We start from the raw sequence: 15,579 nt of genomic DNA, 5'->3' as shown, positions 1-15,579 counted from the left end.
CAAAGTCAACGATTGCGGCTGTAGGTGATAATTTTTACTAAAAATGGAAAGAGTGCAAATAACTTGGGACGCCCAGAAAGGAATAAGTGCAAGTAGTTCGGGACGGAGGGAGTATTATAGTCAAAAGTCAAACAAAAGTGGGGAATCCAAATCCAATGTGAAGTTTCAAAATCTTTTATACTTCCTTTTTGCTTCAAAAAGATAATATCTCTCCTCCAAGAAGCTCGTAAATCCAATTAACATTTTACCCGTAATAAATAATGAATCTATTTTTATTAAGACTGAATATATGTAAGTATTGAGGTGGACTAAACTAAAGAAGAACTCAACAATGACATCCAATGTATCCTAATGTTTACCTCTTTATTTACTTTGGTCCTAGCACTTTTACACAAAGACTGATTATGTTTTACACGAGAATGCAGAAAGCACATATTAATAGATAATTATAAATATATATTTATCCAAGTTATGCATGTAATAATGGTACAAATTAAAGAAGTAGATGTTGCACTTTTGAAAATTAATATGTACACATGTAGTGAGAGATACCAACAAAAGAGTCGTACCATTGTTTCAACTTTCCACATAAAAAAAAGGTGAGGCATGTGGAGGTTTGCTTATTTTCCACAAATACATGACTTCCAAACAAACTTTTCAACATCTCTTTTTAGCTCATACATACTCTAATTATGTAATGTATGTAGTCGATTATTTATATCTTGAAATAAAATATGATGAGAGAATGTTAAAATAATATGGTTACCTTTTTTAATTAAAGAGGATTAATAATAATCCTCATTTATCTTGAAATGACTAGAATCCCAAATCTATTAAATGAAGAGGAAATATCTTACCAATCAAGCTGCAGTTTATCATCCAATAACATAGTTATCTTGATTACATATGCATTTATCCCTTAATATAATCAAAGTTTGAACACCAAAACCCTGCAGTTTATCGTCCAATAACATAGTTCTCTTGATTACATATGCATATATCCCTTAATATAATCGAAGTGGACACCAAACCCAGCCAATATACAATTGTACAAACACAGAGAGTTGAACAAGTCAAGTGTTTCATATTCGATGATATGTATTGTGTCCAATATAATTAAAAGTTACTACAAGCTTGTGCTTATCACCCATTTTTCACAATTTTCTGACAGCTTTTCTATACTCTGAAATTAATAGTAAATTATACAAATGGGGTCCTACAACCTTTAGGTCCTGTCACGACATTTAACACAACCCATTTTTTCAACACCTGCTTTAATTTGTGAAATTTATAAATTTTATTATGAAGGCCGCACGAGCAAACCTTAGAAACATGGAGTGATATATTTTGACTTATTCTTAATCATTAATACAGGTTGATTGCATCTGGCTTTTCCATTTCATATGTTTGTCTAAATATCTTTATGTTAATTAAAACGTGGGTAAATAAAATTGGTAACACAACTAGTCTTAGGCACGCACACGGTTCATAAACCGGCGGTTCCGGTTCAGAACCGACGGTTCACGGTTCAGGATTTTCATGAACCTGAATCGGCCCGCCAAGGGTTCCAGCGGTTCCGGTTCAAAAAACCGCCGGTTCCGGGTCGGTTCGGAGGTTCGTAATATTTTTTTTGCATTTTCTTATTTATTTATCTATGAAATGTGCGTAAATAAAATTCAAAAAATCACGATGAAAATTGCAATTTTATTGAGATTACAAGTTCCAACAATTACAAATCACAAAAACTTGAAGTCTTAAACAAAAAAATTAAATACAACGAGACTACTAGTCTACAACGAAGCTAATTACAAATTACAAAAAAGACTTGAAGTTCTGAACAAAAAATTTATAAGTATATATACTCTTAGTCGGCGAAGGAGATGTTTCTACATAACTAAATTGAGGACGCCTTTAGCAATTCAACCTTAAATGTTGAGTTTTGTCTAACAATCAACAATTATAGTAGAATTGTCAAAAGTTTCCCGGATTTAGCCTTATAGAGAAATCTGCTTCACTGACTAGAGTATATACAAATACAATTATTTAATTGTATTTGCATATTTTTAAAGTTGAAACAAATGGAAAAAAAGAAATAAAGGAAAAAGGACTTGAGAGCTCAACTTAAATTTAAAATTTAAGTTGAGGTGCCTACGTATCCCCAATGCTCATTTGCATTAGGGAATCAAAGCCCACATAGTTCTCTTACCTTACTTACCTATTTGGCTTGGCCGGCAGTTGACGGTTGGCCTATGATTCATCCACGGTGAAATCTTCTTGTGATTCCTCCTGATGATCATCCCAATAATTTTCTTGTTATCTGACATTAGCTTTGGCCCAATCATCAAGTACCATCACGACTTCCATATTTTTCGCGGAGAGCTTACTTCTTGATTCATCCAACACACGTAATCCAACACTGAAAGTGGACTCGACGGAGACAGTGGAAGCCGGAACCGAAAAAATCTCCTTGGCATTGACGCAAGTATGAGAAAATCTTTCTCGTGTGTTCCCCACCAATCGAGGACGTTGATTTGGGCGGGAGGAGTAGGACCTTCATCAGCAAAGGAAAAGAGTGAATCGAAATATAAATCTAACTCACTTACCATACCTGAGGTCGACCTTCCGTCGGTGCTGTAGCTGTATAGGTCAGCTAATTGGGATTGCGCGTCGGGGTCATCATAATCAGTTTGAAATGCGAAGCCAAAATTATGTTGTTGAGGAGGGGTAGGTCTTCTGACTTGGTAGGAACTGTTATACTTGGTTTCATATTCGGTGTAGAGAACACGCAAGTTAAACTCGAAGCTTTGTTGGACAATTGACCGGTCCGGGAGGTTTATTTGAAATGTTTCGGTTAGGTTTACTCCCCATTGGTCATTGGTATCTGTTTGCAATGCTTGAAGTGAACCAAGATCAATAGAACTCAAATTGTTATAATAAAAATCTAAAAACCTGGAGGTACCGGCTAATTTCCATTTTGGATCCAAGACCTTTGTAATCAAAAACACCGTTGGAATCTCACTGAAAATACTTAAGCCATTTGTCAATCATATAATATAAAACACACATCAATTCAGGAGTGCAGATTTAAAACCAAGTGATATATACATGCAATGCTCTAAAACACGAACAATAGTACAATAATAAACACCCGATAATTCAACAGCCGCATTTTTGAAATATTTGAACAATTTAAATAAACCCACGCTATGATCCCAACAACTATGCGACAGATATAAATCAGAAACAGGATAGGTTCTAAAAAAATCACACAAAGAATCTTTACGCCCCAAAGTAGAATTCAGACAATCATATGTCGAATTCCATCTATGAGACATATCCATGGTAAAATTCATATATCTTACCTTCTTTTGATGGCAATACTTCTTCCAAGCTTTGCCAAGAGGCGGATTTTGATGGATTAATCTAACTACAGTTCTAATAGGACTAACATGCTTTTGCCATAATTCAAGCGTATCTTGTACACATAAATTCAAAATATGACATATGCATCTATGATGAAAATACTTACCACCAATAACCGGAGCACAAGCCACAATCAAGTCATTAATACTTGCAGTGTTAGCAGTTACATTATCAAAACCAACATAAAATATCTTATTGCATAATTGAAATTCATTCAAAACTTGAATAATTAAAGAAGCAATTTCGGGTGCAGTGTGTGGTGTCTCAAATTCTCTAAAACCAATCAAACGCTTGTTCAAAGTCCAACTATTGTCCACAAAGTGAACTGTAATGCCCATGTATGAATGTCTATTAAAAGAATCAGTCCATACATCTGAGCAAATGTTCACTTTGTGTCCCAAGTTGAGTAAATAACGTGATAATTCAACTTTTTTCTCCAAACTTTGTCGAACGGTAGATCGCTGAACGGTCATTCGACCTACTCTTTTGACAGCTACGTTCAAACCACTTTGCATAGTAACCTCAAATTTTTTATCATCATAAACATTAAAAGGAAAATGCTTTATTGCAGCCCATCTAGTCATAACGTCAGCAAAATTTTTAGGATCATATTTAAAAAGAGACGTACCTGACGAACTTGAGCCACCGGGTGGAAGTTTAGTTGGGTTTGGGTAGCGGCAGTGCCACATTCTACCGGATGCTTTGTCACCAAATGACGACGGAAGGTGCCATATCCCCCACCGCTCGCAAATTTGTAGACTTTATCACAATAGTTACAATATGCATGAAACGCCGATGTCTCTTCTTGAGAGAGCGGATCATTAGGACTTGGAATTACAACATGGACCTTCTTGTAGTGTTTAACAAAAATATTAGATTTTAATGCTTTTTTAGTGGGTGGAGGGGGAGGCATGTTCTCATTTCCGCCGGTGCTAGACGGAATACGAGAATGAGATCTATCATCATTGTTGTCCGAGTCCGACGATATAGCCACGTCGTACTCGTCATCTTGTTTTTTAGAAATTACTTGCATGCGTTCAGCCGCCACTCGAGAAACCTCTTCCATAACTTCTCGACGACTAGGTCGCTTTGATTTTTGGGGACGACTACTTTGATCTTGGGAAATTCCTTTACCCTGATCACCACATCCTGGTCCACTACGAGAAGAAGACATAATGCAAAATGAAAGTAGTATGGAATATGGAATATTGAATAAATGGTAAATTACGAACACTACAACAAATATAATAGTAAACAACTTGAGCAAGAATAGAGAAATTGAGATTGAGAAGGAAATCTTTGTTAACACAAGAATGAGATGAATAAAAATGATGGAGAAGTAGGGTATTTATAGGAGTAAAATTGGAAGAAATAAAAAAAAAGTTCAAATTTCAAAATTGGGCCAGTTTACCGCCTGAACCGGCGGTTCAGTCCACGGTTTCTGACCTGTTTTTAGGCCTATACACTACCACCTATACGCTGCCACCTGAAAAAGGACTTGAACCGTCGGAAACCGGCAGTTTCTGCCGGAAACCGCCGGTTTCTGACGTAAACCGCCGGTTTTTCTGCACACCTAGCCTGAAAACCTACGCACTAACCGGAATCCTACCGTTGAAACCGCTGAACCGCCGATTTGAACCGGTGAACCGCCGGTTACGGTTCACAATTTTTTTGAACCTGAACCGGCCCGCTCGAACCGCCGGACCGCCATCCGGCTCGAACCGCCTTCGCCGGTTCCGATTCCGATTTGTGCACGCCTACAACTAGTCTTAGTGTGTGTATTTGTTTATAATGAGGTATTAAGGTATGATAAATAGATAAATTAAATCTATTTATTATTTTATATAGTACTCCTTTGCCGGTTGAGATATAGTGTTTAGGCTAGTTGTTGGTTGTCGTTCAGTTCTTTTCTTTTTGCTTGTTTCGGTCTTTTTGTCACGGGACTTCGGAAATGTGAACTTTTAATCACCACCCAAGTGGTTGGAGACCTTTTGATTATAAAAAATACTTTATTGTGTTTTGACTATATGTAAAATATAAGTAAATAATTCAGAATAATTCAGGCATTTCTTATTTTATATATCCATCAATTTTTATATAAAATGAATATGATGCAAGTAGTATAATTTAAAATGTGGCCTAAATATACTATCAGTTTGCATTCAAAACGAGCAATATATAAATGATGTGGTCACCACTCTATACAATACATTTACACGCCATAAATATTCAAATTAAATCTTATACACCAATCATGAGTGATTATCTATCCGCACTATAATTTAACTGATAAGGAATAAGGTACATTATTAAAAAAAAGTATTAAGTTTGGTCAAAATTCAGACCATCATAAAGTTTCCATTTGCCTTCAATTATTCAGTCAAAATTCAGACCATCATAAGTTTCCATTTGCCTTCAATTATTCAATGGTGAAAATTTGAGGCCGTCTATAAGTAATAAATTGTTATCAATTTCAATCAAGCGATGCCGTTTACTTTATGGATTGACAATATTATTTAATTAATCGGTAGTGATGTCCACATATAATTTTTCAGCTCCGATATCATATACAATTTCACCAAAAATATTTACAATGAGATAATTGAGAAAATCCAAACTTCATAATTTTATTTTGACTAATTTTCTAAGTTGTGGGCATACAAAGTTTGATCAAACTTCATATTTTTTCTGACAATTTTCCATAAAAAATATATATTGAGCACAATATAACATTGATTTTTGCTGATATTGGAAAAAAGTAGAATAAAAACAATAAGTGTAAGAAATGTATTTAAAAATTTTATTTCGTTTACATTTAGTTCATACTACAATTTTAAACTCGTTATCAAAGATTATGTAACTTATGTATTTATGTAAATTGGAATATTTTGGGAAAAAATACATATTAAAAGTTTATTAATTTATTGCACTTATATATTTATAATTTGTATATAATGTATAATTTCAATAAAGAAAGTACATTGTGTCATCTTTGCCCTTGTGTGATGAGGTTTTTTGCTTTCAGTTTAGCAGTCTTCTGGCATTTGTTGGTGTTGTATTCTACCTCGCCATCATCTTAAACAAAATAAAATTGTGAGGTTTAATCGCACATTGCATTGCAACAACACGTTTGTTATTTACGTGTCACGTCAACATCTTAAAAAAAGGAAAATTGTTAGACTTTGCCGCAGATTGCACTGCAACAAGGGACATCCGCGCCACACGGTGGCACTACAATTGCCGCCCGGCTATCCCAGCAACGCCACCGCACCGCTCCCCTCGGACCCGGCTAATTTCTGCAGCTTTGTTAATGATGCCCTAAAAAAGCAAGCCAAATGGAGTAGTCAAAATCAATGAGTCTATTGCTCCAATTAAGAGGGGACTCTTTGAATCCATGAAAGGCCAAAGTGTATATTAACTCAAAGATAGAGACTTATTGATAGGCCAAACCTCAATGCCTCATATATGCAAAACATTTCATTAATGTTTTCATGGTTAGCCCTAAATATTTCCATTACCATTATAGGCTAACTTTACAATTGAAAAAAATTCAACATTTTAAAATTTGTTGTGAGGTTTTGAAAGTTATTGTTTAAGTTATCTCACATATTGTTAATTTATTATCTATGTTCGACGGTTATATAATTGAATTGAAAGTCTATATATGCAGAGCTTTTGGAGAGTTCGTATTTAAATTATAGACATCAAACGATAAAATTGACAATATAAAGAGACAATCTGTATAATAGGTGTCAGAAAATCTCAATAAATTTTATGTTTTAGTGCATTATGAATATCAAAATATTGTTGGTTTCTGGAATACAAGAGATAAAAGCCGGGCGTAATACAACCCAAAAGAAGGAATACAAGAAACGAAACTGAACTGAATTACAATGAAACAAATAAACCGTGAATGTTTAGCCGAGTAGAGGAGGCCTCTTCCCACAAGACGAGATACGCCCCGGTAGTGCTCTTCGGTTTGGCGTTTCGTCCCCAAAGGTAAAACGACTACGTCTCTTTTGATGCAGCACCGCAATCAGTAGAGCTCCGGTGAACTGGATGGAGGAGAGGGCAGAGCTTCGACAGAAAGACAATGCAGAGAGGGAGAGAGCTTATGATGCAGAGAATGCTTGGAATTGTGTGTCCTAATGCAGTGGTATGGCTAGCCTATTTATAGGCCAAGCCACCATGCAGGGTCAACCGAGCCATGAAGGCTCATCATGGCAGATTCGTAACCGACGTCGGTTACGAGCGTGTGGCAGGCGTGTGCCTTTCGCATGTGGAGCGTGTGGATTTCTCACGTGGCAGCCGTGACTGTGCCTCGCTTGACGACGTGTCAAGCCACTTGGATTGCTGACTCGGCGGTGGTCCAAAAAGAATAGTTTGGGCCAAGCCCCAAGCCCAAAGACCACACAAAGACCAATTGCCAAGATCCAAGTCCAAGCCCAAGCCCAAGATCAAGATCGAGATCGGGATCGGGATCGGGCCCGGGGCCCGCGGCCCGCGGCCGCGAGCACGAGCACAAGCACGGGCTCGGGCGGGCGGGCGGCGGCGGCGCGCGCATGTGCGCGCGTGTGGGCTCTTTCACCCATCTTGGTCCACTATAATTATTAAGTAACATAAAGTCACTTAATTTATACACATTAAAAGATGTGTTAATCCTCCAATGTGGGATAATTAACACTAGTTAATTATTCCCTAAGCTCCAACTCCAAGCTTTAATTAAAAGCTAATTATGCCCAACTTTAATCCACTATTTCTCACTCACCGGAAATCGGATTTGAGAAAGTGAATATACTACATTTATCTACGTAAAATGTAGATCGACGCTATGTCATTTAATTTCACAAAATTAAATGTCTCGTCACATTTATTATTTGGTCAAAATCCATTGACCGGGCATATTTAATACCATGATTTCTACAACCCCCCACATGAGTGGAAATAGCCGAATGCATATGCATGCAGACACAAGCTCAACCCTCGAGAGGTATATAAGCATAAGGATAGGTAGTTGTTGACTTTGAACCCTCCATAGTCGACACCATCGGATACACAGGCGGCTTAGTAGCGCGATGCTTTGAACTAATTTCCCACGGCGTGCACCGAGACAATGGTGTTAACGCTTAAACACCTCAACCTCATCCGTTCTCACGTTTTGTGTCCATTGCGGTCTTGGACACCACTTTGGATTCATAAGTGCGTTTTTTTTATGAAGCGACCACACTTCGCACTTACATAGGTGATTCTTAGTCAAGTACCTTGCCATACTTGGTCTCTTTGATAATTCCATCTCTTTGAGATCCTTAAGAACCATTAAAAGTCATAGACTTAGCCTTTACCACTAGGCAAGCTCTCCAACACTCTATTGCTCTCTAGGGAATAGATATAGTTGAGTGTTTCTCATGAACTCTCATAGCTTAGTTGTCCCTTTGAACCAAGTTCTTGGGATCTCCAGTCATCATGGTTGGGTTACCACTATGATAATTCTTTAGTTTGTGGATTTCAAACCCATTCCCTCTAGCAACTTATTCATTTGATCACGGTTTAACCCTTTGGTTAGCGGATCCGCTAGATTATCTATTGACTTCACATAGTCAATTGTAATCACCCCTGTTGTGATCAAATGTCTCACGGTGTTATGTCGTCGACGTATATGTCGAGACTTTCCGTTATAGAAGCCATTGTTTGCCCTTCCAATAGCTGCTTGGCTATCGCAGTGGATCAGCACTGGTGGCACTGGCTTAGACCAACATGGAATGTCTTCAAGGAAGTTCTTAAGCCACTCGGCTTCCTCACCAGCCTTATCCGAGGCAATGAACTCCGATTCCATTGTTGATCGGGCTATATAGGTCTGTTTTGTGGATTTCCACGATACAGCACCACCCCCAATAGTAAAGACATATCCACTTGTTGAAAGTGAGTCTCTATTATCGGATATCCAATTGGCATCACAGTACCCTTCGAGTACCGGGGGGTATCTCGAGAAGTGTAGCCCAAGATTTTGAGTGTGTTTTAAATATCTCAAAACCCTCACAAGAGCTCTCCAATGCTCTTTGCTTGGATTGCTCGTGTAACGACTCAACTTGTTCACGGCACAAGCAATGTCAGGTCGAGTGCAATTAGTCAAGTACATAATGCACCCGATGACCCGTGCATACTCTTCTTGTGCAACGGGCTCGCCTTTGTTTTTGCTCAAGTGAACGTCGAGTTCAATTGGAGTCTTAACCGGCGCGCCATCATAGGCTTTGAATTTATTCAATATCTTCTCAACATAATGTGATTGTGTTAAGATGATTCCATCATTCGTTCTTAGAATCTTCATTCCAAGAATTACATCGGCTAGACCCATGTCTTTCATGTCAAAGTTACTCTTTAACATGGCCTTTGTATCGTTAATTACTTGAGTGTTGCTACCCAAGATTAACATATCATCAACGTAGAGACACACTATAACATGACCGTTATTAGTGCTCTTGATGTAGACACATTTGTCGCACTCGTTGATTTTAAACCCATTTGATAACATCACATTATCAAACTTCAAGTGCCATTGCAATGGCGCTTGTTTCAATCCATATAGGGACTTTACGAGCTTGCATACCTTTTTCTCTTGTCCAGGTACTACAAACCCTTCGGGTTGTTCCATATAGATTTCATCTTCTAGTTCACCATTTAGAAACGCGGTCTTTACATCCATTTGATGAATCTCAAGATTGTGCAATGTAGCAATAGCGAGAAGCACTCGTATAGATGTAATCCTTGTTACAGGTGAATAGGTATCGAAGAAGTCATGTCCTTCCTTTTGTTTAAAACCCTTTACTACTAATCGGGCTTTATACTTATCAACTGTTCCATCGGCCTTAAACTTTCTTTTAAGAACCCATTTGCATCCTAAAGGTTTAGCACCTTCGGGCAAATCAACCAACACCCATGTGTGGTTTAGCAAAATTGAATCAATTTCGCTTTGAACAGCTTCTCTCCAATGCAGCCCGTCTGGGCCAGCAAAGGCTACTTTTATCGATGTTGGTTCTTCATCCAACATGAAAGCAATGTAGTCAGGACCAAAAGTTTTTGGTGTTCTGACTCTATTACCACGTCTTAGTACTGTATCTTTTGGATCGGGACTTGCATGCTTGCGCGATTCAGGTTCCGCATCTGCTGATTTAGAACTAGTGGCTTCTTCTTCCACTTGTTTAGAACTAGTGGCTTCTTCAATTCTTGTCTCAGAATTGGTTGAGACTTTTTCCTTGTCTTTGCAAGGAAATGTATTTTCGAGAAATACAGCATTCCTCGACTCAATTGTTGTTTCTACTGTGATAGTCGATATTTCAGACTTGTGAACAACAAATCGATATGCACTAATGTTAAGTGCATATCCAATGAAGATGCAATCAACCGTCTTAGGTCCGATTGTAACTTCTTTGGGCGGAGGAACCATCACATTTGCCAAACACCCCCCACACTTTGAGGTATTTGTAGGATGGCTTCCTTCCCTTCCACAACTCATAAGGAGTGACATCTTTTCCTTTGAGAGGGATCTTATTCAAGATATAGTTGGCTGTCAAAACAGCTTCCCCCCACATGTTATGTGGTAATCCTGAAGTTAGAAGCAGTGCATTCATCATCTCTTTTAGAGTTCGATTTTTGCGTTCTGCAACACCATTAGATTGTGGTGAATATGGAGCAGTTGTTTGATGAATTATACCACTTGCGTTGCATAACTCCTCAAACGGGGCTACATATTCGCCTCTTCTATAGCTTCGAATCATTTTGATTTTACAACCAAGTTGATTCTCAACCTCGTTCTTATAATTTTTGAACGCTTCTATTGCTTCATCTTTACTTCTTAAAAGATAAATGTAGCAATACCTTGTGCAATCATCTATGAAAGTGATAAAGTACTTTTTACCACCTCTTGTTTGCACCATCTTTAAATCACATACGTCCGTGTGAATTAATTCAAGGGGTTTTGTGTTTCGTTCAACCGAATGAAACGGCAACTTAGTCATTTTTGCTTCAAGACAAATTTCACATTTATCTTGATTATCCACTTCATTAGCCTTTAGTAAATCTAAATTTACTAATCTTTTAATGGCTTTTGAATTTACATGTCCCAATCTACAATGCCACAAATTTGAAGACTCGGTCAAATAAGAGGAAGTAGATGCTTTATTATTATTAGCCAATGGCTTTGCAACACTGCGAGTTGCTACACTAAGCTTGAAAAGCCCATCGGTTACATAACCTTTTCCGAGGGATTTTCCAAACTTATACAAGACAAACCTATCAGACTCAAATACAAGTTTAAACCCCTTATTAACTAGTATTGATCCTGATACTAGGTTCTTGCGGATGTCCGGGACATGCAGCACATCCTTCAAAGTGATTGTGACGCCAGACGTCATCATGAGAATCACGTTGCCAACGCCGAGGACTTCGGACGATGCTTGATTCCCCATGTTGATCTTCCTCCCTTCAGCAGCAGTGTAGGAGGCAAACTTGCTCCTATCTGAGCAGACATGAGCAGTAGCGCCGGTGTCGATGTACCAGCCACCCTTGTTATCCACAAGGTTAACCTCTTCGGTGACCACAGCAATGAGGTCGTTTTCATCCCAGTCTTTGAACTCCTTCTCAACGACGTGGGCTGCCGGCTTCTTCTTTTTGCTGCGGCAGTCTTTAGCAAAGTGGCCTGGTTTGCCACACTTGTAGCAGTCGCCTTCAAACTTCTTTGAAGGCTGCTTTCCCTTCCCTTTGTCGTTTGGACGGTTTGGGCGAGGGCGTTTGTTGGAGGGACCGCCCCGCTCCAACAGGTTGGCTTTGGCTTCATTTGGGGTGAAGCCCTTAGCCTTTTGATCACTTTTGCGCACGTCGGCCTCAATGCTCAATTTCACGATCAAGTCTTCAAGGGTCATCTGCTTTCGCTTGTGCTTGAGATAACTCTTGAAGTCCTTCCAACTTGGAGGGAGCTTGTCAATGATCGTGCACCTTAGGAACTTATCGGGCAAGGTCATCCCTTCAGCCACTAAGGAGTGGATGATCATTTGGAGCTCTTGGACTTGCTCCATGATAGGTCGAGAGTCGACCATTTTGTAGTCCATAAACTTGGACGCTACGACCTGTTCAGTCCATGCAGCATTATCTATGCTATATTTCTTTTCTAGGCTTTCCCACATTTGTTTAGATGTGGTTACATTGGAGTATACATTGTACAAACTATCATCTAATGCACTTAGAATGAAATTTTTACAAAGATAATCTCCTTTTGTCCAAGCTTCGTAGTCCGCCATGACTTCGAGCCTAGTCTCTTGGTCACTTGGCGCTGGCGGCTCATTTTCCGTGAGGAAGTTAGCGACGCCCAATGTTGTCAAGTAGAACAACATCTTCTGGTACCACCGCTTGAAGTCAGATCCTCCAAACTTTGGTGGCTTCTCGGCGGGTGGCATCATTCTTGGTGCCATAGGTGCCGCACTTGGTCCATTGAAGGAACCAATTCCGTTGCCCCCGAAGGAGCCAGCAACTTGGTTGGGCATAGAGCCCCCCATGTTCGTGTTGGGCATAGTGCCCCCCACATTCGTGTTGATCCCGGAAGATCCAACACCAGTATTGAGCCCGAAGGCACCAACACTCGATCCATTAAAGGATCCGAAGGAACCACTAAAAGTGGAACCAACCGAACCACCAAAGGTGGAACCAGTGGACGCCCCGAAGGGGTTGTCCCAAACCCAAGGGACGGTGGATGAGGCAGCTGGGAAGCCGGGGGTTGGCATCATCGAGGGAATCGATGAAGTGTTGACCGGTCCAGTGGTCGCCATGGTGGAGGGAATGGCGGAGGTGGTGGCGGCAGCAGTGGTGTTAGATTCAGTCGACATCTCCAGCAAAGGTTTTAAGTTTCGAAATTTTAAGTTCAGTTTAGAGGTCAAAAACCCTTCAAAAGCAAGTTATCTCGTCTTGCGATTGTTGGTTTCTGGAATACAAGAGATAAAAGCCGGGCGTAATACAACCCAAAAGAAGGAATACAAGAAACGAAACTGAACTGAATTACAATGAAACAAATTAACCGTGAATGTTTAGCCGAGTCGAGGAGGCCTCTTCCCGCAAGACGAGATACGCCCCGGTAGTGCTCTTCGGTTTGGCGTTTCGTCCCCAAAGGTAAAACGACTACGTCTCTTTTGATGCAGCACCGCAATCAGTAGAGCTCCGGCGAACTGGATGGAGGAGAGGGCAGAGCTTCGACAGAAAGACAATGCAGAGAGGGAGAGAGCTTATGATGCAGAGAATGCTTGGAATTGTGTGTCCTAATGCAGTGGTATGGCTAGCCTATTTATAGGCCAAGCCACCATGCAGGGTCAACCGAGCCATGAAGGCTCATCATGGCAGATTCGTAACCGACGTCGGTTACGAGCGTGTGGCAGGCGTGTGCCTTTCGCATGTGGAGCGTGTGGATTTCTCACATGGCAGTCGTGACTGTGTCTCGCTTGACGACGTGTCAAGCCACTTGGATTGCTGACTCGGCGGTGGTCCAAAAAGAATAGTTTGGGCCAAGCCCCAAGCCCAAAGACCACACAAAGACCAATTGCCAAGATCCAAGTCCAAGTCCAAGTCCAAGCCCAAGATCAAGATCGAGATCGAGATCGAGTCCACTATAATTATTAAGTAACATAAAGTCACTTAATTTATACACATTAAAAGATGTGTTAATCCTCCAATGTGGGATAATTAACACTAGTTAATTATTCTCTAAGCTCCAACTCCAAGCTTTAATTAAAAGCTAATTATGCCCAACTTTAATCCACTATTTCTCACTCACCGGAAATCGGATTTTAGAAAGTGAATATACTACATTTATCTACGTAAAATGTAGATCGACGCTATGTCATTTAATTTCACAAAATTAAATGTCTCGTCACATTTATTATTTGGTCAAAATCCATTGACCGGACATATTTAATACCATGATTTCTACAAATATCATCTCCAAAAAAACATGCTAATTAATATAAGGGCCTTTTGATGCAAATTGTAAAGTTGGATCTAATTTGCTTTATATAAAAAGGTTGGTCTTATTAATTTGTAACACAATAAATTTTAGATCAAATTTGAAACAAAGCCTAAAGTTTGCATATTCCTTTTATATTGTGTACTACTATTATGTTGTACTAGAAAAATAACAAACTATCATTGTGATACTATCAGTGTTGACCTTGTTTAGTATACTTTTATAATTGTTACTACATTTTATGTAATAATTTAATTACTACGATTAATTTGGATTACTTGTCACTTATCCTTCCTTTTTTGGAGTTGGGGAAATTGTATAAACTCAAACTTGAAACTCACTTTTTATCGTTTAAACATAGAATATATTAACTACTCGAATATCTACTAAAGAGACTCTTCAAAATTAATGTCCCACAAAAATGAGAAGTAGCAAATTTATATAGAGTGAAATATGAAACAAACATAATTTAATAAAATCAGTTATTATTTCCACAGAAATTGAAAATTGCCACAAGATTATATGGAGTAAAATACGAAACCAACACAATTAAATAAAATTAGTTAATAAAGTCGATTATAGTGCATTTCTTTGTAAGTAGACCCCTTAATGGTGGGCAGCTTTTCTTTTTTTGGCTCTCTTTTCTCATTTTGTGAGTGGTGTCCAAATCTTATGTTATAAAAGTTTGGAAAAGTAGAATCTTGATAAAGACCTCTGTCTTTTTCTTTTTTCTTTTATAATATTTCCAATCATGACTTTTTTTTATTGAAATTATGTCATTTCTTTTGTGAGAGACAAAAAATTGTAGCTAGATGTCCCAATAAAGAAGAGAACGAATGAATCACGTTGCTTGGTTGTATTAACATATTTAAATTTCCATTTTCCAGTACATGGTGAAGTAAATAAGCTAATCTATAATTAATTAATTAAGGTCTGATTAAGGAGGTATTATGAAGGTCTCTTGGCTTTTATTTCCCATATTTAGTTTGCGTATTTCTATAAGTAATCTATTTCTATTTGGCTGTCTTGTTTTTTTTTCCGATTTGTATGTCCATATATAACTAAGTTATTGTGGTAAAATAACGTTACATCATAAATAATTTGATGAGAAAAAGTGTGCATTTGTAAATTAGTGTTGGGCTTTGACGTGTAGGACG

This window comes from Salvia splendens, chromosome 21, assembly GCF_004379255.2.
Source record: "Salvia splendens isolate huo1 chromosome 21, SspV2, whole genome shotgun sequence".
NCBI classification, from domain to species: domain Eukaryota; kingdom Viridiplantae; phylum Streptophyta; class Magnoliopsida; order Lamiales; family Lamiaceae; genus Salvia; species Salvia splendens.
This window is presented reverse-complemented; position numbering follows the sequence as displayed.